General features: G+C 41.4%; 1 protein-coding gene across 3 annotated transcripts in view; it reads left to right on the top strand.

Moving 5' to 3' along the window:
• The window catches only part of GRM1 (glutamate metabotropic receptor 1), a 251,247-nt gene that overhangs the window by 10,331 nt on the left and 214,798 nt on the right, over positions 1 to 26,118 (top strand). The gene's annotated exons all lie outside the window — the stretch shown is intronic.

Genomic DNA, 26,118 nt, shown 5'->3' on the forward strand with positions numbered 1-26,118 from the left:
TTCAGTTTGTAGATATGTCAACCTGGCTTCTTACACAAACACTAAAATGAATTTAATATTTAGAAAATAAACTAAACTTCTTCCAGAAGGGTGTACATTCAAGATGAATTAATACATGTACAAGTAGAGGTAGAAGCTTATAGTCATGAGTGTATATGAATCTAGGGTCCAAATGGACTGTTAAAATAAGTGGGAGAATTTCCATAGACTTCAGCTGAGTTACAACCACTAACATCAGTGGTGAATGTGACTCTAATTCTTGTCTAGATCCTGCAAGCACTTCCATGTGGACTCTACAGCAATACAGGATTTCACTGAAGTAAATAGAGCTCCATGCAGGCTCTCCATGCATAGGACTCTCCCATGGACAGCTAGTTGCAGGATTGGGGTCACTGATTGGAACCCTGCCCTTGTTAGAAAGCCAGAATGAGAAACATAGTTAACAAATAATGTATGAGCAGAAACCCAAACATACATGGCTTTATTAGTAATTGGTATTTGTTTTATTTACCATATAAAACTATCTCTGACTGAAATTTCAATCTCCAAGCAGATGACTCAACATGCACATGTGAAGGCAATACAATACACACTATTTAATATGTGCCCTCATTTTTCATTACCCATTAGTGACTGTTGTAACTACAAATTACGTATAGCCAAATAATACAACATACAAAGTAAATATGACACTAAACTGGGAGGAGTGGTAGATACGCTGGAGGGTAGGGATAGGATACAGAGGGACCTAGACAAGTTAGAGGATTGGGCCAAAAGAAATCTGATGAGGTTCAACAAAGACAAGTGCAGAGTCCTGCACTTACGACGGAAGAATCCCAGGCACCGCTACAGACTAGGGACCGAATGGTTAGGCAGCAGTTCTGCAGAAAAGGACCTAGGGGTTACAGTGGACGAGAAGCTGGATATGAGTGAACACTGTGTCCTTGTTGCCAAGAAGGCCAATGGCATTTTGGGATGTATAAGTAGGGGCATTGCCAGCAGATCGAGGGACGTGATCGTTCCCCTCTATTCGACATTGGTGAGGCCTCATCTGGAGGACTGTGTCCAGTTTTGGGCCCCACACTACAAGAAGGATGTGGAAAAATTGGAAAGCATCCAGCGGAGGGCAACAAAAATGATTAGGGGGCTGGAGCACATGACTTATGAGGAGAGGCTGAGGGAACTGGGATTATTTAGTCTGCGGAAGAGAAGAATGAGGGGGGATTTGATAGCTGCTTTCAACTACCTGAAAGGGGCTTCCAAAGAGGATGGATCTAGACTGTTCTCAGTGGTAGCAGATGATAGTACAAGAAGTAACGGTCTCAAGTTGCAGTGGGGGAGGTTTAGGTTGAATATTAGGAAAAACTTTTTCACTAGGAGGGTGGTGAAGCACTGGAATGCGTTACCTAGGGAGGTGGTGGAATCTCCTTCCTTAGAGGTTTTTAAGGTCAGGCTTGACAATGCCCTGGCTGGGACGATTTACCTGGGGATTGGTCCTGCTTTGAGCAGGGGGTTGGACTAGATGACCTTCTGGGGTCCCTTCCAACCCTGATATTCTATGATTCTAATATGTATTTGTCGCATTTTGTGACATGTGGGGAGTGAAGTGAAGTGAAGAGTACTGTGTAGCACAAGCTGTCTTTTCATCTGTGAATTGCCACTGGCTGCATGGCTTGCCTCCGTCAAAAACACAGTGTTACATGCCTTTCATTTCATTGAAAGGCATCCCACTTGTCACACAATACTGTGGCTCTCTGACTGAGCAATTTTCATTCGTTTGTGTTCTCTCGTGCATGTTTTTTAAACAATTGAATGGCATAAAAATACTTGTAGCTTATTAATAACTGGTGAGGCATTATAGTAACATTAATTATTAGGGACCTGATCCTGAATTCTTTATGTATCCAAAACTACCTATGAAATCAGTGGAGTATTGCTGTGCTAGGCACTTTAGAAATATTGATCGCTAAAATAGATAAGATGCAAGGTCATACCTGAAGTGAATAAAATTATCCACAGCAGTCACAGGTGATAGATATTGGGCCTGATACAATGCCCATGGAAGTCAATTGAAAGACAACCATTGACTTCAATGGGCATTGAATTGGGCCCAACATTCATATTATGTATTGGCCTGTTGGATTATGGTACTAAGATTCCTCAGGCAGTATTACAGATCCACAGGATGCCCCTGTGTGCAACTACATTGATCTCACTGTTCTTTGAAAGGTGTGTAAAGTTTCATGTAGGCAAACAGCATTGTCTTTCGCTACATATTTGAGGATTTTCATGCACATCTTTTATTCCACCCAAGTAAATTATCCAGTAAATTTAACCCTTTTTTCTATCTGCAGATTGTTCGCAGATTTCTATTTTTATAAATGTCTTCACTGTTTGCAATTGTTTGAAAAATGTTTTACACTCTTATTAATATGTGGACAGGAGTATTTGTACAAAACAGCAATTCTCCCAAAATTTATACAAACAAAAATCCACCTGTGTAGAAAACAAACAAAAAGGGTCATGAATTTGGCTGAACTGACAGCTTTTCAAAATGTGACTGAATGTTCATGAATACCATTTTACAGCGTTTGACAAGGCTGTAGTGAACACAGTATCCATGCATCTACATACACTAGTTTATAATAGTAGATGAATAACTATATTGGGCGGGAGAGGGGGGGAATCTCTCACTTTTAGGCCTGGTCTACACTAGAAGATTAGGTTGGTTTAACTCTGTTCGTCAGGGGTGTGAAAAGTCCACACCCCTGTGTGGCGTTGTTAAGCTGACCTAAGTCCCTGTGTAGACAGCACCAAGTCAACGGAAGAATTCTTCCGTCGACCTAGCTACCACCTCTCAGGGAGATGGATTACCTACTCCAATGGGAGAACCCCTCCCATTGGCATAGGTGGCGTCTACACTGAAGCGTTACAGTGGCACAGCTGCAGTGGTGCCGCTGTAGTGTTTTATGTATAGAGAAGCCCTAAATCAAACACACCTTTCCAGGGGAGAATATTTGACAACAGTGAAATTGGATAAGAACATCTGTCAGAAAGCATCTTTTGGAGGACAGTAGCATCTGGGTTAAGCTTCAGTTTTGAGTGTTGTATGATGCTAGTCCTGCAAATGATTATGCACTTCCCTTTTGCGGGCTCCACACTTGTGAATCTGGAATCAGGACTGGGTACTTAATGTGGCGATCTTTATAAAAGCAGATCATGACGCAGAAGGTTCTTATTTTATTCTTCTGTAGGAAAAGCCAAGCTAAAGCAGTCTTTACAATACAATTAGCACATGGGCGGCAGGTATAATAGGCAAGGGGAAGCATTGCCTCCCCTAGCACAACCATCCCTGCCGCTTGACACCTGGGCCGTGGTGCCCCCCTGCCTCTTCCCCTCCCTGCTCTGACCCTTCCCCGAGGCTCCCACAGCTTGCTGCTGCTGCCTGAGGTGAGTCTTCCTCCTCTCCTCTCCTCTCCTCTCCTCCACCCCACCCCACCTCCTTCCCCCCCTCGGAGGTCCCCGCAGCCGTCGGCCATGTCTCTCCTCACCCCCCTCCCCGCGGGGTGTTTGTGTGTGTCAGAGAATGCGAGCGGGGAGTCAGTGGCAGACAGGGGGAGTGAGGAGGTGAGCAGAGGGGATTCCTGGGGGTATGTCTACACAGCAAAGTTGTCGACAAAACTTTTGTCTTTCCACGGTACTTAAAAAAGCCCCCCCGCGAAAGACAAATGTTTTGCCAACACAAGTGGCAGTGTGAACATGGCTTTGTCGGCAGGAGCGCTCTCCTGCTGACAAAGCTAATGCCACTCGCGAAGCTGGAAGTATTTTGTTGGCAGAAGTGCTGACAAAGAGTGTTTACACACACTGACTTTTAGCGACAAGGCTGTGTCGACACAGCCTTATCACTAAAAGCTGCATGGTCTAGACAAGCCCTGAGTAACTTTACACAGTGAAAAGAACAGGAGTACTTGTGGCACCTTAGAGATTAACAAATTTATTTGAGCATAAGCTTTCGTGGGCTACAGCCCACTTCATCGGATGCATGCAGTGGAAAATACAGGATGATTTTATATACACAGAGAACATGAAACAATGGGTGTTACCATACACACTATAACGAGAGTGATCAGTTAAGGTGAGCTATTACCAGCAGGAGAGAAAAAAAAACCTTTTGTAGTGATAATCAAGATGGGCCACTTCCAGCAGTTGACAAGAACGTGTGAGGAACAGTAGGGGGGAAAAATAAAGATGGGGAAATTCTTTTACTTTGTGTAATGACACATTCACTCCCAGTCTTTATTCAAACCTAATTTAACGGTGTCCAGTTTGCAAATTAATTCCAATTCAGCAGTCTCTCGTTGGAATCTGTTTTTGAAGATTTTTTGTTGTAATATTGCGACTTTTAGGTCTGTAATTGAGTGACCAGAGAGATTGAAGTGTTCTCCGACTGGTTTTTGAATGTTATAATTCTTGACGTCTGATTTGTGTCCATTTATTCTTTTACGTAGAGATTGTCCGGTTTGGCCAATGTACATGGCAGAGGGGCATTGCTGGCACATGATGGCATATATCACATTGGTGGATATGCAGGTGAATGAGCCTCTGATAGTGTGGTTGATGTGATTAGGCCCTATGATGGTGTTCCCGAATAGATATGTGGACACAGTTGGCAACGGGCTTTGTTGCAAGGATAGGTTCCTGGGTTAGTGTTTTTGTTGTGTGGTGTGTGGCTGCTGGTAAGTATTTGCTTCAGGTTGGGGGCTGTCAGTAAGCAAGGACTGGTCTGTCTCCCGAGACAGTGAGAGTGATGGGTCGTCCTTCAGGATAGGTTGTAGATCCTTGATGATGTGCTGGAGAGGATTTAGTTGGGTGACGGTGAGTGGCGTTCTGTTACTTTCTTTGTTGGGCCTGTCCTGTAGTAGGTGACTTCGGGGTCACCTACTACAGGTCTCCAACCCCTCAGACAGAGACAAACACTTACAAGATCTCTATCAAGCGTTCTTACAATGACAATACCCACCTGCTGAAATGGAGAAACAGATTGACAGAGCCAGAGTCACTCAGAAGTACCCAGAAGTCACCTACTACAGGACAGGCCCAACAAAGAAAGTAACAGAACGCCACTAGCTGCAGGACAAGGAGCTTGCCTCCCCCATTTTCAACCACAGCCCATGAATTAGTGCCTCTGCTGCTATTGTAACTGTTAGATTATTAACTTTCGTTGTTGATTTTAAAAACAGATATTTATTATGTATGTTGCTATTCCCTACAGGAGCTGGTCAGGTTTTTTCCACTGAAGAAAATTTAGATGAAAGTAAAGAAAAAAATAATTTTTGTCTAAATTTTCCATAGAAAATTTGGATTTTTGGGTGGAAATTTGGAATATTGAAAAATTTCAGCTGAAAACCAAAATATTTCCCTCACGGAAGTTGTAGTTTGGATGCCTCATGCTCCCATTCTTTTCTATAGGCTGGACTTTTGGTCAGACGGCTCCATGGTCTCCCTCTTGGAGAGTGAAGATGGTGCATCACGGGATCACTGGCTATGGTGCATCATGGGAGATGTAGTCTGTCCAGTGAGCCCAACCTATGGAGGAGAATGGGGACAGGAGGCAACTGAACTGTATCTTCCATGAGGCACCATTTCCAAATTGAAATATTTTGTGTTTTTGCTTAATTTTTTTGTTTTTTGTTCAAAATATTTTGATTTTTGGATTGTCAGTTTTCCAACAAAGTATCAAAATTTTCTGTGGAAAAAAGACACTTTTGTGAAAAAAATTGTATAATCAAACACCCAATTTTCCATTAAAAGCAGTTTGATAGAAAAATTTTGGCCAACCCTATTTCTAGTCCTGATCATGTGACTGGTGGGAGTAAGGCTTATTTTAGGACAGCATAATACTAGTTTATGTGTGCAGCTGTATCAGAAAATTGAAGTAGCCTGATCTATTATGCTTTACAATATGTTGATTTCATGTGGAAAGAACACATGACCAAATTATCCACATAGCTAGAATTATTCTGTTATGATTACAATTTCTATGCAATATTTTATTAGCTTTCAATAATCTTTGTTTGGCATTGACTATCAGGATTGAATTTCATGCTGAATTATAGCTCCTATAACTCCATTGACTTCAGTATAGTAACAAGGGGCAAACAAACACAGAATTGGTCCTTAAGGATTGCTTTTAAAAATACTGAGATTTCAGAATATTAAGCTACTCATGTTGACTTTATTTATACATTCTTGTTCGTGCCCTTCATTATTTCATGTCTTGTTCTCCTTGTCTCTCCTCATTTTATCTATGCCTCTTATTGACCTGTTTCAGAGTAACAGCCATGTTAGTCTGTATTCGCAAAAAGAAAAGGAGTACTTGTGGCACCTTAGAGACTAACCAATTTATCTGAGCATAAGCTTTCGTGAGCATCTGATGAAGTGAGCTGTAGCTCACGAAAGCTTATGCTCAAATAAATTGGTTAGTCTCTAAGGTACCACAAGTACCCCTTTTCTTATAGCGAAGTTGCATCGGTGATGCAGCATTTTAAGCATAGACTTTTCCTGAGCATAGTACTCACAACCTATTTGAGGTTTGTTCCCTGCTTCTTAATAATCTGCCCTGAGATTTGTATTTTCGCTTGTGAGCCACTTCAGACAGCGTGACACCCTGGTCTCGTGACACTTCCTGGATGTTTGCAGTGCTTGGGAGCCAACTCCCTAGCCTATTCTATAGTGCAGCAATCTCCAGCCTTCTGGAACCCTCAGGGAAGGAACTCCCTCTTAACCCATCCTGCAGGATTTTCTATGAGAAGGAGCAATCAGGCTCAAAACTTGGCTCATGTGTCCAGTTTTTAGCCCAAAGGGAACAGATATTAAACTGAAAATAATGCTTTTGATTGAAACTCTAATAGACTCTTACCTCTGGCATAACTAAAGGATAAAGACTAGGATCAATGAAGTAAGAGAGAGGGAAGGGCCACTAGATTAAATAGATGCTCCTACAAATGCAGGAGATGGTCCTCTGCCAGAGAATGTATTGGCTATTAAACTAATACAATATGCTGGGTCTTAACCCCATACATATGGAGAGAGATTTAGAAAACTTCACTTACTTTTCCTTCAAAGGTAGGGACCTCATAATGGTGACCTTAGTGATGTTTTATATGATTGGGTTTTTTTGGTGGGGGTGGGAGAGATGCATAAAATCCATCTCAGAAAATTCTTCAGATGGTCAAGACAGAACACTAACAAATTTCTTAGGAAATGGTCAGCAAAAAGGAAGAATATAGAAAAAAGCCTGTCCCAACAGAAGAGAACTGATTATGTGAAAAAAGCTTGGCAGAAAGCACCATTAAAAGGAGCAGAATTGACCTGTTCAGGAGACGCAGGCAGTTGGGTGGTTTTTAAGCAAAGAGAATCTAGGCTGGTGTGAGTTGCATGACCAGATATATCCAAGGGAAGCAGCCAAAGTAAAGAAACCACAAAGCCAAAATAGGACATTTTTTGGTCTTTCCAGGCCAGATTTTGCCCCATCGATCTGTAAGCAGAGGGTGCTTTTGTGCCTATGGTCTGCCTCTCACTTCATGGTAAGAAGAATAAACTTTCTCCCCCATGCTGGACCTGCAGAAGGCTCTCCTGCAGGCCCAGGGATCCACATGTTGGCAAGAGACAGGCTAGAGTGGAGCATTCTTCCCTGGCAACTTGTGGGGATTCTGCCAGACAGTTAACACATCCGTAGGCTATATTAACTTCCCAGTGGTGCCCCTTCTGTACAGGAGAGACTTCTGCAGGAAGGGAGCTCTCTGTGCTGCTTGAGTTGGGGAAGGGGATGAAGAGGAACCTTCCAAGAGCTGCTTCATTTTATCATGCTACCAACGGTCCATGATCTGATGCAGAGAAACAGGACTTCCTCACAGACAAAGAGGTTTCCTGAGTAGATACCTGGAAATCCATGTAAATAGGAGCCAAGTGTCCTCCTTCTCCCACAGGGGAAAACCTTGTCTTAATGGAAAAATTTGAAGGAAAGATCCCAAGAGATATATCACTGTTACTGCCTTCTTCTGCTGTTTTACCCATGGATGTGCATTGTCTAGACCTCAGCTAATGATATGTGTATTGTACAGTGGTATGGGGAGGTAGGAGAGGGAATGACATTATGCTGCTGCTCAGTGGAGTGTGATCATCCATCCAGTAACACTTACCAGACCTCTAGAGCATTAAGTGAATTAACCCACCCCATCAAACCTGGGAGAACTTTCATCCTAAACAGCCGGAATCGGAGGCACATAGGCCCCCAAAGGTATTTAGTTGCTCAATTTCCATTGATTTCAATAGGAAGTAGGCACCTGAATACTTTTGAGGACCTGGACCATAATTCATATTATTTTCTGGCTAGATGATTCTGTTAATTTAGGCAAGATCTCTGTTTTCCTTTTTAAACACGTAAGGAAATATTATGGCATAAACCCACACTTTTGGCTGAAATCCATCTATTTGGATTTATTGTTGTGTGTTTTTAAGGGGGAAAAAGAAAAATTCTACTCTGATGAATCCCAGAAGTTGAGCCACCTGTAGCAGGGTTTGACATAAATATTTTGGGAATGCTTAGATCACAGAAATGTCAGCTCACTTCATTTTTTAATGATGCAGTGGGCTTATTATTTTCAGGCAAATTCCTGCAAAGGCTGGAAAATTTTCTAACTTACACTTCAATGTCTCATCCCCAGTTGGGGTTCATCAGTATAGGCTTTCCCTAACCTGTTCTGAGGCAGATACAACATGATCTTTACCTGCTATTTTAGACTGGGTCTGAGGTGATGGTTTTGCCTGTCCACTTTGAGATGTCAATAGTCGTCCCTGCTCAGACAGACAAAGTTTATAGCTTTAGTGAGTCCTTCTGCAGGAAAGAAATTGTCACTTTAACTGGTCTATATATTAGAGATGGGCCAAAACTGCTGCCTCAAATCAACCTCCTTTAAATTTTGAGAGGGAGGTACAGATTCAAATCCTCAGATCTAATTTGCTTATTTAATAGTTGGAGCCAAAATGGGAACTGGATTTTCCTCCCCATTTCCAGTTTCAGACTGGTTGCAATTTTAGCCCAAGACGGTGGATATCTCACAAAAATGGCTGATATAGGGAGGTTTTCAGCTTCTTGGGCCAAAAATACACAAGAAACATTTCACAGGAATTTAGCAATATCTAATCTGAAGCCTAGCCCTGCTTCAGCCTCAAACCCAAACTCTAACCTAATCCAGATCTGAACATTGCCTTTTCAATTCAGTGCTAGTAAAAACTGAAGTTAATTAGCTGATAGCCCTGCGAGTGTTCATGATCCCTCTGCTGCTTGTGGATTTACTACAGCTGAGCTTTGGTGAAGATAGATTTATCCCATTTGAGCGGAGCAATGTGGACAGATCATTAGTGCAACCACTAGAAGCATAAGACTGGTATTTATCCCTCCATTTGTTAGGATGGGAAAGAAGTTGTCTGCTACCCAAACTATCCTTCTGAATATTATTGTTAAAATCCTGAGATCCTGCTGTCCAGGACATTTTACACACAGCTGGCCTAATTTGCCAATACATAAAAAAATGGAAGGTGGAAGCTTGTTGTTTTGATGTTTCAGGTTCAGATAACTGATGGTGAGGTTCCCTATTTTTTCAAGTTGTCCAATGACTATTTGCAATTAAAGACCTTTGCTTTAGATTTGTTTGCAGCAAAACCTGCACAAACTTAGTTTTGGATGTATTGGCAGAAGGTGGGTGAGTTGCTGGGATTTTTGTACAGAAAAAGTCACCTTCAAATGACTGATTGATTGCACCTCCTTCCATTTCAACACCACCACTAAAAATATTTATTCAGTTTTTCTGGCTTCTGGTTTACTCAAAAGTAATCAATACAACTGAAGGGAATAAAATACCTCATCCTTAATAAGGTAGAGATAAACGAAATATTTTGATGAAACTCTGTTTTAACTTCCTCCAGTCTTTTATCTCCATTTCTCTGGATGTTTATTATTGATAGCAGTGTGTAAACAAAACACCAAGCGGCAGCATAAGGACTCAAAAGGTGGTTGATTTGGATAGATCTTGCTGAGAAGGCATCTCTTTTTTGCCTTTCTCATGCATTTTTCTTATCTTTCAAGACAGAAGAGACATGATTTTTTTTCTTTTTTTGGGGGGCGGTTGAGATCATGTGAGACAACTGTGATGTTCTTTTGCTGCTTTATCGTTGTGTACCTTGGGAACCATTCTACAAAGTTACTTAGTATAGTTTTGTTGACGGTCATAGGATGCCAAGTGAATTGGGCTTTAAGGCCTAAGATGACACATTCCTCCTAGAATTCCTAAAGCAGTAAATAATTGAAATGTTTAATTTGTGTGTCAGTGGTGGATTTCATAAAAAATGTGTTTGAAGGTGAGTTAAACAATTTTAATTTTTAAATATTTTGTACATGCTTGTGAAATTTGCCCACTTAACAGGGCTGGAGAACAGTCTTCTAATTATCTGGACAGTTTTTATTATTTTGAGTTGTAGTGTTTTTAAATAGAGATGAAGCAGAGCTAAGGGGCTTGAATATTGGTCCGAACTTCACTGAAGTTTGACAGGGCCTAATTCACCCTTACTTTTACAAAGATAAGAGATACACAGATATGATTCAAGAATTTAAGGGCCTGATCCTGCAAACATTTACTACCAGGTGTAGTACTTATTACCATGAGTAGCCCCACTGATTTTATTTAGTTAGTTTTAATACCTGATGAATCAGCTAATTTAGTACCTGTGCTTTTGAAAGTGTATATATGTTCATTAAGGGCCAGTTCAGAAAATGATTTGTTTCTTTTTAGCTCTTACCTCTTATATCCTGTTCTTAAATGGCCTCCAAGCTGATTCTGTGATTCATAGGCATTTTACTTTACCCTTCTGGCAGCACTTACCCAGTTTCCTCATATTTCTCAAGTCTGCCCTTTTGGAGTCCATTGTTACTATGTTACCCCTGAGGGAGTCACACTTGGCAAACTTAATCATTGTGCTTTGGCAGTGGTTATCCAGTGGAACTTCTACGCACATTTCCTGTACGCGCTCCTGTGTGTTACTCAGCACTAAGTCAAAGCACATTCTCCTTTACAGACACCAAAACAAGCTGTTGAAAAAGTATCTTATGTTTCACAAAACTGTGCCCAGATGTGCTGTTCAAGCTGTTATAGCCTAAGCATTTATACTCTGCTAATCATCAAGTTGATGAGTCTGAACAAAAAAATCCCAGATCTCAATACCTGATGTGTTCAAAATCTGGGTCAGAATTTTGCAGCTTGAACTGATTTCAGTTCAGCCCCAATCCTGCAAAAACTAATGCACCATGTTTAATTTTATTACCATGAGACCCTCTGAGGATTACTCACAATACTACAGTTAAACACATAGACCAGGACTTTATTTTGCAACTACTTTAATCCCTCTACTGCAATCCTTGTTGCTATTATGATTTGGAACCCTATAGTCCTACAGTTTAACCCATTTTACTTGAGACTTCAAGGTGGATTTAAACAGAAGCCTCAGAGATGAATGGTAAATGAAATTGTGCCTTTTCAATGTTAATTACAAACAAAAAGTTTGAACATGCTTATTTTGTGGTTTAGAAATCATTGCTAATGTCATATTTAATCTCATGTGGCTCTTTGAAATGTAAACTGTATTGAGCGAATCAAGTGAAGTATTTCCATTTCAGCAAAGCATAGGAAGAAACCTCTAAAAGTGCCAACCTTCTTTTATATTTAAATAAATCTTATATATGCTCTGCATTCCTAACAGTTTTTTTATTTAGTCTTGTTCTAAAATTTTTCTAGATAATTTAATTCCTTATCTCTAGCCTTCTTCAGTCTTTACATCTAACACTCTCTCAGTGTCTGTGTTGATTCCAGAGGGCAGGGTTGACGGTAAGAGCTTTTAGGTTTCTTTCAGTGGTGTAGAGATTATTGATTTCAGGTCACAGTTTGAATAGCAAGCCAAAAATGGGTTGTGACAGAGGATGAGTTAACTAGTTCAGATAAAGTAAGAAGTGATCTAAATTTTCGTCCAACACTTTAACTGACCCATATTGAACTGTGTGTTCTACAGTTTTCTAGTAGTCTTACATGTACAACACTTAGGACTATACAAACAAGTTGTATTCTTTCTAAGACCATGTAGCATAATCTGGATAAAAATATTACAATAGCGAATGCTTTAAAAAATCACAACCTACAAATATTGTATTTTGTTATTTGCAGTATAAAACAGTATGCCATTTAGACCTGCAGTTTAGTTTATCCAGTGATGGACAGATTGTCATTATGGGGTGTTTGTTAGACATGAGCCGAAGCTGTAGCATTCAGATCCATATCCAAGTCTTTCCATTATTGAGATATGTTCAGATACAGAGTTTTGACCCACTTTAGAAATAGGGTATCAACCCTCAAGATCAAATCTAACTCCAAATTACCATAAAGTTCCAGAGTATTTGGATCTGGGGTTATTGTCCAGACCCATCAGTTTCTTTTTCAGTTGTGCATGTGTGCAGTTTGGAGAATCTATAAAATCAGTCACACTTCATAGGTTGTACATAAACTCTGTGTATAACTCTAAACTTCAGTGGGTATCGAATCAACCATTTGCTAGCAAAAACTGGTCACGTATCTCATGAACCCTGACTAGAAGCCACTACAGGACAATCAAAAAGTCATTAACATTGAATGACTGTGCCCTTGCAATACAATAGGTCCAATAAAGAGGGTGTCAAGCTGCAAGAAATGTTTTTTTCCAATCTGGTCTTCAGTTGGGTAGCAACCAAGCAATGAATTGCTTGATGAAGGTCCTTGATCACCTGAGGGAGGCCTTGAGGCTGACTAGGAGGGTTACTTGACAGAGGGAACTGGAAGTTACAAAAAGACATGGTCTACTCTTAGCAGTTCTCTCAACAACCAGAACAATAAGTCAAAACTGGGAAGATGGACAGGAGGGTCTTAGATTGATCAAAATTCAAAGAGCTCTTGGGAGGACAGTGGTGGGAAGGTTTTTGTGTGAAGTTATGTTACTTCTTTTCCACCTGAGCAGCTAATCAAAGTTCAGAGCCCTGGGAATGTTCCAGCTGGAAGTAGAAATTGATGGAGCCTAATATGTTCTTTTGTTTATTTACAAGACACAAGATTCTGCTTTTCTGAACGCAGGAGGAAACAAGAACAAAAGGAGCAGTTTCTTAGCTTCCAACCCCAAGCCTCTTTAGCCAACACCAGACCCAAAAGCTCTCTCTAGATTTTTCCAGGAATACACTATACTTGCAGGCTGCTGCTTGGCTTTCTTCCTCCTCTAAGTCTTTCATGGTTTCCATCTTTTTTTTTCTCTCTCTCACCCACACACCCCACCCACAAACCTCAGCAAAAGCTCTCTGCCCACTCAGTCCAAAACTTCTGGGTAGATTCACAACCTCCTTTTGTCTTAGGTGAAGGTCTTGTGATTAAATCATCCTGACAGTTATATTAATTGAACAGTGTGTTCACACCCAGGCTCAAAGAGGTTTGTGATCAATGCAGTCAAAGGTACCTCTCAGCATAACATTTATTATTTTTACATGGATCTGCAAGTTTCTTATGTTTTTGCTGAGTTAAATGTGTGTGTATTTAGCAGTTCCTTTGCAGAGTTGGTATGTTTGCTTACGCTGTCATGCACCCCCTGAAGATGAAATCAGTGAACCAGAGGGTCCACAGCCTTGGTGGGCTCTGGGAGCATGCAGCAGTTCCTGGGGAGGCGTGGGAGAGCCAGAGTTAGCATCAGGGCCTTGGCAATTGTATTCCATGTGGCTACTACTAAGGGGGATGTGTGTCTAGAGGCCCAGAGCCGGACAGACCGTGCCTAAACTTTGCCTAGTCCCACCAAGCCAACAGAACACAGGGGACCCCCAGGTTTGGGTCCAGTACAGCTGCCTAGTGAGCGTCCAGCAGCATGCACTTATCAGGTTTGTAACAGTGTGTTAACAGACACTGGGAATAGAAGGATTGTATGGTTCATTTACTCGTGTTTAAAATGGCTGATTCTGCATCTACTTAGGTCAAGAACTTTAATGAGAGCAGGATCCACTGCTAATTTCTTTTTAAAAAGAAGGTAAAGAGTAAACATACTCCAAAAATTAGACTCAAATTATTATAGCAGTAACTTTCAAGTAACTGTCTTAAAGACATGGATATTGCAGGTCATTGGGTGGTTTGCACAGTGTCTCTAACTCTTTTTGATTTTATTAAGTGTCTCATGATATTTGGTGTTTCAAGTCCCAGCTCCTGAGAACACGTGATTACATGAGAGGTTCAGTTTTTATTTTAAAAAAGTAAGGGCTTGTCTACACAAACAGTTTGTGGCATGCTGGGCTGTAAATATACCTCACACTAGCTTGCTGTACATTAAGTGTACACCCTGCTCCATGCACTAAAATGGAGTACACTAAAGTGCACTATTTGAAAAGGAAATAAATTAAAGCACACTAGGGAACTATCAGTGCACAGCAGCTGGGTCCACCTGTATACTTACTGTGCAGCAGGCTAGTATGGGATAGATTTACACCCCAGCTTGCTGCAAACCAAGTGTTTGGGTGAAAAGTCCTAAGTTGTAGCCCTCATCATTGTAGAGAGAGGTTAGTAAACAACCACCTGTGCACCCGAAAAGCTCAAAAAACAAAAGGCAAATCAAGATTTTAATTATTTTTTAAATCTCATGATTTTTAAGTCAATCTTATGAATACTGGGGGGCCTTACTCACGGGTTTTTAATGTTAGGGGTTGGCAGTACTCTGCAGCAAGGTATAGAAGATTTCTGTGTTTCATTATAAGTGTGAGCAATGGTAATGCACAAGCAGAGAAGGACAAATACCATTTTTTCCCCCCTTGTAAATATTTGCTCAGATAGAAAATGGAATTTGATTTTCTTGCTGTGGTGCCCCTCATGTTTGCTTTCTGCAGATATTTTTGCAAATGAATTTACTAACAGGAAATAGTCATATTAAGTTCTGAGAAAGCATAAGAGAATATTCAAGGAAAATGAATTCCCAACTCCTTGGTGAGAATTAAGTTCAGATAAGACTACTAACAGTTACACTTTTCCAATGAAGGAACAGAAATAAAACTGACCTAGGTATCCAGCCAAAGCTAACCAACAGAGATTGAATTTCAGGTATTTGAAATTTACAATGAACAAAAAATTGCACAGACCAAGAATTATTTTTAGACATTATTAGGAGAATTACATTGAGTAAATATTAGAGAAAGTTGAAAGCTACTCACTGACAATTTGTGAGCAGAAAGTCAGGCTAAATTAATTGAGTAACCTTACTACAAAAAATTCTTATATGTAGGTATAAATAATAATATTAATCCCTTTGTGTGGTCTTCCACACAGAGCAGAAATAAATCTATACAACCCCTTGTTATGCACAGGATAAAAAGGAGCAGCATGTGGTCAGTGAATTAAAGTGTCTGGAAGAAGATGTTGGCATAAATGTAAACGAGTCACTTAGCTACACACTCATCTTTTTGGTTTTACTCCTGCTACTAGAGAAGGGTAATTTAGAAGGAACATTCTCATTACTGCAGGATTGGAGTCCCCTGTGCTTCTGTTTCTATTCGTAGCAAATAAGGCTGCAATAAGATGCTATACATGTCCTGTACAGGCTCTTGTCATATATATATGACCCCAGGGTTTTTATATATATATATATATATATATATATATATATATATATATATATATATATATATATTTTATTCAGCACTGACATTTTACTGAATCTTGAAACGTGGTGAATCTTCCTCACCAAGATGGTGTATCCCATAGAGACTTCTCAGCATGCTGAAAATACCAATTAATTAATTAATTAGTAAATCCATTTAATATCCTTAGATAATGTGCTATTACTACACATGAAAAGTTACAGTTTTCTGAGCTGTTTTTATTTATTCTGTTGTACTATTCTGGTTTCTTAAACAGACCATTTCGTTTGACTGCAGAAAAATGAAACTTTGGCTCAACAGCTTACTTCTGTAGATCTGGCATGGCCCTAGGTTCTGAGGAAGATAGGCTGTAAACACAGATGGCAAAAACTTTTCCATTTGATGCAAAAAAATGACTCAGTTCATTGACTTAGCACATCCTTCTGGCTTTCATCGAGCTAGAATTTTGTGATTTTGAGATCTATGTTATGAACACATTTATCAAAGTGATTTAAAAGAACAAAAAGTAGTTCCCATTACATTTAATTCTCTAATCATAATGAATCACCTGCTGGCTCATTGCTGGCCAGTGTGCTAACCCCCACTGCAATATTCAACCATCAAATGGCATAATCTTCCCAGCGTAGAAAAAGGGGAGTACTGTCTGGCTATGTTCACGCTTCACACCAGTGGCAGCAGCATGTAATATACATGTAGTTACATGCCAGGGTGAAAAGCAGGCTGCATCCATACTGTGGCATGTAGCTATGTGTGTCAATGAAAGGGTCCAGGCAGTGGAGAGCTGGCCAGAGTCTTTCCCTGCTGCCTCCATGTGCCAGAGCCCTTCCCTGCTGCTAGAGCCTTTCCTTGTGGCAGGGAAAGACTCCAGCAGTGGTGAGGCAGTGGGATACTACACTGCTAAAAATAGCAGTGTAGACAGGAGAGGCTTGGGTATGTAGAGAGCCATGTAGAGTACATACCCCCAAGGGTTCAGGCATGTCTTTATTTGCCTAAGCGGTGACTCATTACCTACACTGCTACTTATGCCTGTGCAAGCTGAGGGTGCAGTGTTGGTACTCTACATGCTGCTGTAAGGAGAGTGCCATGTAGATTTAGCTTCAGAGGGGAGCTGACTCAGGAGGGAATCTGTGGCTTTGGTTGAGAAGGAGGCCATAGAAAACGCTGGGCAGCTCAGGAACTGAGAAACAAGCTGCTGCTGGCAGGTGGGACAGCCAGGAGTGGCCCTCAACTAGGGAAGCCATGTGGTGACGCCTGAATTAAGCTACAAGTTCTGAACAAAAAAGAACTGGACTTTAGGTGGGATCTGCAGGTGTGATTGCCTCTGGGAGAGGGGCGGTCAGAGTGAGTAGCCCTGGCACTAGGCCTGAGGAGCACCAGCTTCGTACCCCTGGGCGACTGCACATAGGGGCTGAGTTAGGAACTGTTGGTTCATCTTTTGCAATTTAAAGCAATTGCGCCTAGGATAACTGCAGTGTTTATCTCTACCTCCCCACCCCCTATTAAAGCAATCCTCTGTTCTCCATCAGCCCCTGTGAACGTTTATGGGAACCCAGTGAGAGCTAGTGCTTGTGCACGTACAGTGCTCACCTCTGAACATGTGGTATACCCAGCACACTACCAAACATCGAGGGGACAGCACTTACACTGGCTCCCTGTAAAGGGATTGGTCACAATAATTCTTCCAAACAAATATGATTGGCTGCCAACAATGATAAGGTTTATGAGCCTAGACCAGGGAGCAAACTGTGGTAGATTTGGGGGGATTTGTCTGTTTTGTTTCTGAGAACTAAATTTGGCCTTTTTGCACTCCCCTAAACTTGAGAATCAACACAAAGCACTGACCTTTTTCGGGGGGAAAAAAAAGGAATTTTGTGTAAGCAGTGAGCAGGGCCTTGCAAGCTAATTAAAATAAAACAAGGTAAATCTTCTCCTGACCTTACACTTGAATCTTTTAAAAATTTTAATAAAGTTCACTTTTTTTTTTTGCCTGCTTCTGCACTTCTTTGTTCTGGTTGGGATCAAAAATGGAAATGACGGAGGCTGTGGGAAATGACTGTGGGAAAGGCTGTCCTTGCAGTATTTCTGGTTGTAATCAGGTGTACTGGCCTTTTAAGGCTGCTAAAGAAAACTCCTGTACCAGTGCTCCATGTTCCAGCTTTTCCTCTTAAAAATGTGGAGGGATAGTAGCAGGGACACACTCAGTGAAGGAGAGAGAATGATCTCATGAAAGCAGTCAGGATTTTAAAATGAAGCTCAGGCTAGAGACTGGTTTTGGGGTCTGTCAAAGGCCCAAGTTCAGTGAATTGCCCTGGCTGTAACTCTGCTCAATAGGAAGAGAAGTTTGGTTGGGGCAGTTCACAGCAGGCCTCTGTCTGAGAAACAGGAGAGCAGGGTTGCTGGGAAATGTAGTCCCTTCTAGGATCCATGTTGTAGTTTAGCCTGGGACAAGGCATCCTGGAAAAATGTGGAACTTGGCCCTTTTCACAGTTATAGAGAAATCTGAGAGAGGGGAGGTTATGCTGATGGGGCTGAAACTTATGTGCAAGTAAACTTCATTGTTCTGCAGCTGTGGATGGTTTTATCATTAACTTTGTTTGTTTGTTTTTAAAAAGGTGTTAGGCAAACTGAAATAAAGCCAGAAGAATTATTTTTACAAGTTCCAGAGATATACACAGGTGATGAGTGCCCACCCCATACCAGACCTGGAGGGGTTAAAGTGGCTAGGCAGGCCAATTAAGTGCCCAGGCTGCTCCTGAAGGGGGGTGGGGGAGCAGGCCACTAATTGGAAACAGGCTCAGCTGGGCAGGAACTGGAGGGGCCTGTATAAAGCCCAGGAGCTGTGAGAGGCAAGAAGCTACCAGGAAGTAGTCTATAGTTACTCCCCCAGAGGAGGGAGTTTGGGGTGGTAAGCCCAGCAAAAGAGGGAAGATGAATAATTAGAAAGAAGCCCAGTGAAACAGTAGCAAGCAATAGCACCTTATGGACTGTGGTTGGTTGTTATAGGATCCCTGGGCTGGAATCTAGTATATAGGGTGGACCTGGGTTCCCCTACCAGCCACTGGGAAGTGGCACAGGGTGTTAGAGATGCTAGCCAGGCAGTTGGTCTAGAAGGACTTTGATTTCCCTCGAAGGGGAGGACCTTAGTGACCTGGCTGAGGGCCAAGCCACAGACCAGAAGCTACTGCTCCACAAATGAGAGAAGCTCCAGGGTGATAGAGACAATAAGCAGAGAGCTGCCAGGAGGAGATACCACTTGTGGTGAATGGATCCTGTGACAGTACTTTTTTGCATGGCCTGGCTCACTAGCCAAATGGGGAATAGTAAAAATACTTCCTATTCTATATGATAGTTGTACATATCATTGCACAAACATTTGAGTAAAATGCACAACACCCTGCTCAAGTAGTAAAGAATTAGTCTGATTTTTACAGGTGAAGAAATTGAGGCACAGGAAGTTTAATTCACTTTGTCTAAAATTAGACAAGAGCAATTCAGTGACAGACTAAGGAATGGAACCCAAATCTCCTGACTTGCTCAGTCTTGTGATTTAAACACTATTTAATACTCTCTCCCAAGAGGAAGTATAGGAAATGTTGAGTCTGTTATGAGCTATGGATAATCTGGCTAAAAAATGAACATAGAATGTTTACAAAACTGAAATTTCAACCTTTTTGCAGTTATCCTCTCAGTAACAATATCATTCATTTTAGCACCATTCCTCACAGTGCATCCTAATCTGATAGTAGACATTACTACTGCTTCCTGTAAACTAGTTAGTGGGACATACCATAAGGTACACTCTAATCTACTCAAGCTCACACTCTAGTCTTTCCAGCTATTTAGTATGCCTTTGCAGTTAGAAAGCTTTAAGTCCAGTGGCTGCTTTTTTTATTATGACAGAACCCTCTTTGTCCTCATCCACATTCTTCTTTTGTACAAAAAAAAGTTTTTAATTAACTGAGGCAAAGAAGAGTTTTATAGTATAATCATTAAAGACATTGCAGCAGGTAGTGTCACCTTGCATCTTAAGGCATAAATATTTAAAGGTAAGTAATAACTGTTGGAACAATTTACCAGTGGTTATGGTGGATTTTTTCCATCCCTGACAATTTTGAAATCAAGATTGTATACTTTTCTAAAAGATCTGCTCTAGGAATTATTTTGGGGAAGTTTTATGACCTGTACTATGCGTAAGCGGGGGAATAGTCCCGCTATTGTGGGGAACTTTCCTGGCTTCTGCATTACCCTGGTGAAGTGGGCTAGTGAAAGGATCTGAGTCCTCACTCCCACTTCCTTTACCCAGTGGCCTCCCTGCCCTTGAGGACTCCCCTTCCCCTCTCCTGTCTGGCAGAGTCCTCGTAACCCCAACAAGGCTGGACCCAGGATTCCTGGGGGGCTCAACCCCCAACCCTGCTGTGGTCACCTAGGACAGGGGCTAGGGTGTCCCCACTCCAGGGTACTCTCTCTGCACTGGGCACTTCTCTGACCCACTGATCAATACATACAATTTGAAGCAAATGCAAGTTATTTAACCAACAATTCATTTTAAAAAGAATACGGGCAAATGGGAAAGGTTAAAGGAAACACATCACCCCGCTCTGTGGCAGGGAACATCACAAACAGTGTCTCTGGAATGTCAGGTCAGTTCATGGTCTGTTCCTTGTAAGTCCCAGGCCTCTTCCTCAGGCCCTGGCTGTGCTGCAGGGATGCTGTGGGTTGGACACTTGCTCTGGTGGTGGCTACACGCTCTCAGGCTCTAAGTGGTAGGACCCTTCTTCCCAGTGTCGACCCCGCCCTGTCGGGGTTATGATCCAAGCCTGGCCTGCAGAGCCTCTTGGCTGAGGTGTCTCCCTGTTCTGGGCCCACTGCTCAGGGTCCCCCCTTGCTCTCCCCATCTGCTCACGACACCCAGCTCTGGACTGCTCCAGCCCCAGCTCCAACTCCACTCTGCCTCAGCACGGCTGCTGCTCTGCCTCCAGCTCCCTGGGCTGCTTCTCTGGCCCCTCTGGCTCTGATTGCTACAGGTCTGCTCCCAGGACAGGTCTGCTTTGCAGGCTGCTTCTGTGACTCTGCTCCCAGCACTGACCTGCTTTCTGGGCTGCTTTTCTGGCCCCTCTGGCTCTGGTTGCTGCAGCTCTCCTCCCAGGGCAAGTCTGCTCTCTCTGGGCTGTGCCTCTGGCTTTGGGGCTGCAACTCTGCTCCCAGGACAAGGTCTGCTCTCTCTGGGCTGCTTTTCTGGTCCCTCTGGATCTGGCACAGCTCTGCTCCCCAGCTCAGCTCGGCCTCCTGCTTTCTCCTTAGCTCAGCCCCACTCTGTCTGACCCAGGCAAATCCAGCTCACACGGAGGACAGGACCTCCCTGGCCTCCTGACTCCTGATTAGCCTGCCACCCTGTCATTCAGGCTGACCTGGAGCATTGGCCTCTCCCCATTGCTCCTAGGGACTGGCAGTCTCAGGGTCCTGATTCCCCATCAACCCTTCCCCCTTTTAGTACTGGGAGCTAGCAACTAAAACACCCCCACTGAATGCTAGTAAGGGGGCAACAGTCCCCTTACATATGGAGGGAGTCAGACTAGATTATCTCAATGGTCCATTCTGGCCTTAGAATCTATGAAACCTGTCTAATGTCACCCCCAGCAATGTACCTCTGACCAGGGAAGAAGGAGACAAATAGAATATGATTGAGAGAAGAAAGAATGGTGCACAAAATAGTTTATGAATTGAATGCCTGTTTGGGGAGAAGAAAGGGAACCTTGTGTGGCAAAATTAGATTGGATGGCTGTCGTGTTTGTCTACTGTTGTGTTCTCTTTTTTCTTTTTGCCTTTGATCTGGATTTTTTTTTCTACTGGTATTAGAGCAAAATAAATGTGGCAAATACATAAGCAATTGAAAGCATGCTTAGGAAAGTGCTAGGCAACCCTAACTATACTGGTCCTGTCTATACTATAGACAGGTAAGTGTAGGGTGACCAGATGTCCCATTTTTAAAGGACAGTCCCATTTTTTGAGACTTTTTCTTATATAGGTGCCTATTACCCTCACCACCTGTCCTGTTTTTTCACAGTTGCTATCTGGTCACCCTAGGTAAGTGTCTTGTACTGTTGTCTTGTTACTGGTTTTTAAAGTCTTGAATCTTTGTCCACACGCATGAAGAGGGAGACTACAATTTTTTTTTATCTTTTGGTGGTATTCTTTGGGGTGTCTCTGAGAGGTTTACATTCCCTCCTAACCCTGTTAGAGCATCTCATAATGGAGGAAACAGCTGCTTATGTTATGTTTCCCTCTCTTCTTCCCACCCCCTTTTCTGAATAAATGAAAGTTGCTGGTTTGATAGGCCTAAATTTCAAACTTCATTTCTGTGCAGACTTCCCCATGCTGTCAGGTTAATATGATTCAGAGCTGAGCAAAATGACCATTTTTTTGGGTTCCCTTAAACATCTGGCTGCCACTGATGGATCCTGCAATGAGCTCCATGCAGGGAGATCCATGAATCTTTGCAGAGCTCAATACGGAATGGGGTATTATTAGCAAATAAAACATGTGCCAGGTAGAATGATTGCTGGGATAAACAAAAGGTTGTGTGTGTGTTTATTTTTTTTAAATAAATGAGAGAGCAAGAACAAAACCAACCAAATAATTTCAATCAACATAAAACACCATTACTGCTGCAGTTCCTGAATGCATTCATGAAAGCTCTCATGTGCGGAGCTGTCTAACTGTGTCTTGTTTAATTTGACCACTTATAAAGCTAACTTTTTCCAACAGGGCTGTTACCTTGAAACACATTTTTATATGTCTGAAATGTCCTTTTATTTTTTTTCCTCTACTCAAGCTGCTTTCTACATATATCACGTGCGTTCTCAGGTTGTTGGTTTTGCTTGAGTAAAGTGATAAGAATTAATCTCTAATTGCACCAAAGGGGAGGCTGGGGGGAGTTGAGAGAGCTGATGAAAATTTTAAGGATAAAACAGGCATAAAACAATTCATTCCATTTCATAAATTGGGGGAGGGGCATTTCTATTGACAAAGAAAATAGGGATATACTTGTCAGAGTTCACAGTTCAACAGAAAGTCAATATTGCCTTTCAGATGGAACTCTTGGATTCTACTTCCAACTCATTCACATTCAATGTGTGACCTTGTACAAGTAGTTTAACTTCTCTCTGCAGCTATAAAATGAATACCTTATCTATCTCACAAAGGTTAATTAATGAGGCTAAATTTTTTTAAAGCAAGTTGATATCCTTGCATTAGGTAAGTGTAAAAGTGTTATGATTAAGCTTCTAGCTGCCTTGTCTGAAATATATGCTCATTCTATGGAGTAATATTATATATTCTATTTTTTACTAAAGTCTGAACATTTTTGTTAAAATATTCTCCATTTATGGTTGTAAAGATTAAGAATAATATTCTAGCCTTAGATAATTGCACTTGGCTCTGACTCCATTAAATAACTTGTACATATCTGAAGGAAGAATATGGCCTTACCATCTGTGTTGGGGGGGTGGGAAAACACTTTCTGTTTGGCACTGAGAATAAAGATGTATGGGAGTTTTATTAAAACTCAACTCTAATAGGATTTGAACTTGCTACCATTGAAATGGAAGCACTTACCCACTAGGTTACATAAACTTTGCTTAAGGGTTTTATTCTGGCCACCAGATGGAGCTCGTATTGTTTTCTGAATAGGATAGAAACATACTGAGAATAACAAGGAAAAAAATCATAAACAATTAAATATAGTGGGTGATTGAGCTCAGTGTGTCATCTAGTTCACACCGGCATTCACATACATGATAGATTGTAAGTGGCCTCAGAACAATGCAAAGGCCTCTGACCTGTAGAACAGACAAAATGGGAGAGGTAATATATTTTTATAGGACCGACTTCTGTTGGTGAGAGAGGCAAGCTTTTGAGCCAACACAGAACTCTTCTTCAAGCTTGTCTCTCTCACCAACAGAAGCTGATCCAATAAAGAAATTACCTCACCCACCTTGTGTTTCTGATATATTGGGCCTAACATGGATACAACAACAGTGCTTTAACGAAGGAAAGATAGCCACACTTAGGCTTGGCTCTTTCCTCCTTCAAACGGTCTTGAAAATATCCTCTTCCAGTGGTCTGATGTGCAGTAACTCTTCCTCTATTGGCACCTCGTATTATACATTCCTGTTCAATAGTATTAAATTACATATCTTAGAGTAAATACTAAGCTCTTTTGTTACAGACAGGTGTGTTCTCAGTTGTTACTCAGAATTAATTAGTGTTTTGGTTTTTATCAAAAACAACACTATCATTGCTCAGCATTGGCCTCTGTTCCCACTGAAATTAAAGGGAGTTTTACCATTGACTTAGATGGGAGCCGAGTTAGGCTAAGGAGAGCCTTTGAAAATCCCACTTTACATTGCATAGACTTTAGGGCGCTATTAATTTAGAAGTAAGGAACCTTTTAAAAATAACTTGGCATATGCATTTCGTATGTCTCTGTGTGTTTAAAAAAAGCCCCAAAACCCACGAAGTGCCAGATTCTGATCCCTTTACTTCTCTTGTGTAGTACCATACTCTAGAAGTAGTCCCATTGATTTCAGTGGAATTACTATCTTATCTAAGAGACCCTTCCTCACACTTCATGGTATCACAGACTGACCCCAAAAGAATAAAAGTTTTCAGTAGTGCTAGGTCAGTACTCAAGATTTCCATGGCATCTGGTCCCATATCAGTCTGGTGACTGAAGCAAAGTTATAAAAAAGAAGAGTATTCATGTTACTGCCTTATCCTGCAAGATCTTATGCAGCGACTGCAAGGTTAGGGCCTAGAAAGGTATATCCAAATTTGACTGGGAATGTGAGGCCTCACCTGATCAGCTTGCCTGATCTTTCACAAAATACCTGTTTTCATTTTTTTTAAATAAAGCCCTTTGTTTCATCAGGCTTTCATATCATTCTAAATCTTGTTTCCTCACTAAATTCTCACACTGGTAACTATTTCTTCTGGGTCATAGTTTGTGTCTTGGGAGACCATTAGGAAGAATGTTATTTTAAAACTGTCCTATTATGTATTTACTAATTTGAAAATTTCACATGGAAGGAAAGCTAGAAACTGAAGCTGTACTCTTTGGCCTAATGACCATGATCAATTCCATCTCTGTAGTTTCACAAGAAAGGTATATGTGTAGCAGTAGTCAGATGATTGGCACGTTGGTTGGGTTAGGTATTAACAGTTGAAAAATCACTGCCACACTCCAGTAAAGATTACAAAATAGAATACTTCATGTAAGCACCATAAAAATACATACATCTCTTGTGCCCCTTTCTTGTTACTGCTAGTAACAAATACTTATGCGTAAAAGGGAGTTCTCTGTTGTAATCAGTCTGCTCATATTGCCTGATTAGTGGTGGTTTGACATACGTGTTCATGGTAATGAATTGTAATGTAATGTCACAAATATAGATTGTGACTTCACAGAGCTTCTGCAGCAGAAAGAGTTGGTTTTATATAACTGTGGATTTGATTTTTTTTTAATAAAAGCAAAACCAAGAGTCGTTCCAGAGCCAGGTTCCATTTTATCTGAACCCCCAAAGTTTGTGGGAGGCTTAAGTTTCAAATGTTTCTAATTTGAGCAATTATCCCAGAAACTGATGTGTATAAAAAATATTGTACATAAAAAAAAAATAAAAATCTTGGACCGGATTTTTCATTGCCCTTCACGTTAGTCAATCCTTTACACTAGGGCTAAGTGGGTATAAAATGCTACAAAATCAGAATGCTTTCCTTTTACTCACTTTTGCACTAGTGTAAATGATTACATGAGGTGTAGGGCACCAGAGAATCAGTTCTTTTTTTTCCCTTCTCTAGATCTATTTTGAAGTTGGCAGGAATGTAGCGATGGTGCTATTCTTTGCTTACATTCCTTTCTACTTTGAGTAACTTTTTCATGCTTTCCTCCTCTAGTGTAAGGAATACTACTGGTACTTCTGGGGCAATGCCTGCTTGGAAAAATGAGGGGGGAAAATAAACACACTTTCCTCTCAATTCTTGGTGTCATTCACAACAATTAATAGAAAAGCTCTTCCAGATGACAGTTATGCATGGGGAAGTTGTTCCAGTGCTCATAATATGTGCTGTGATCAACTCATTTCCACATGGGAACCCCAAAACAGCAGCAGAAGGCCTTACTTGAATAGCCTAGCAACTGTAGTAGAACATGGAGGGATGCTTTCAAAAGTGCCCTTAAATAATAAGCACTTCTGTGCATTCCTGCAATCTAGGGACTCCAGAATGACCACACTGCCCCTTTAAGCAAGAGGGAGGAGGCAGGCATTGTCCGGCTTACTGAGGGAAAGGGAACAGAACTTTACGGGGGA

The sequence above is a fragment of the Chelonia mydas genome, chromosome 3, assembly GCF_015237465.2.
Source record: "Chelonia mydas isolate rCheMyd1 chromosome 3, rCheMyd1.pri.v2, whole genome shotgun sequence".
Taxonomy (NCBI): Eukaryota; Metazoa; Chordata; order Testudines; family Cheloniidae; genus Chelonia; species Chelonia mydas.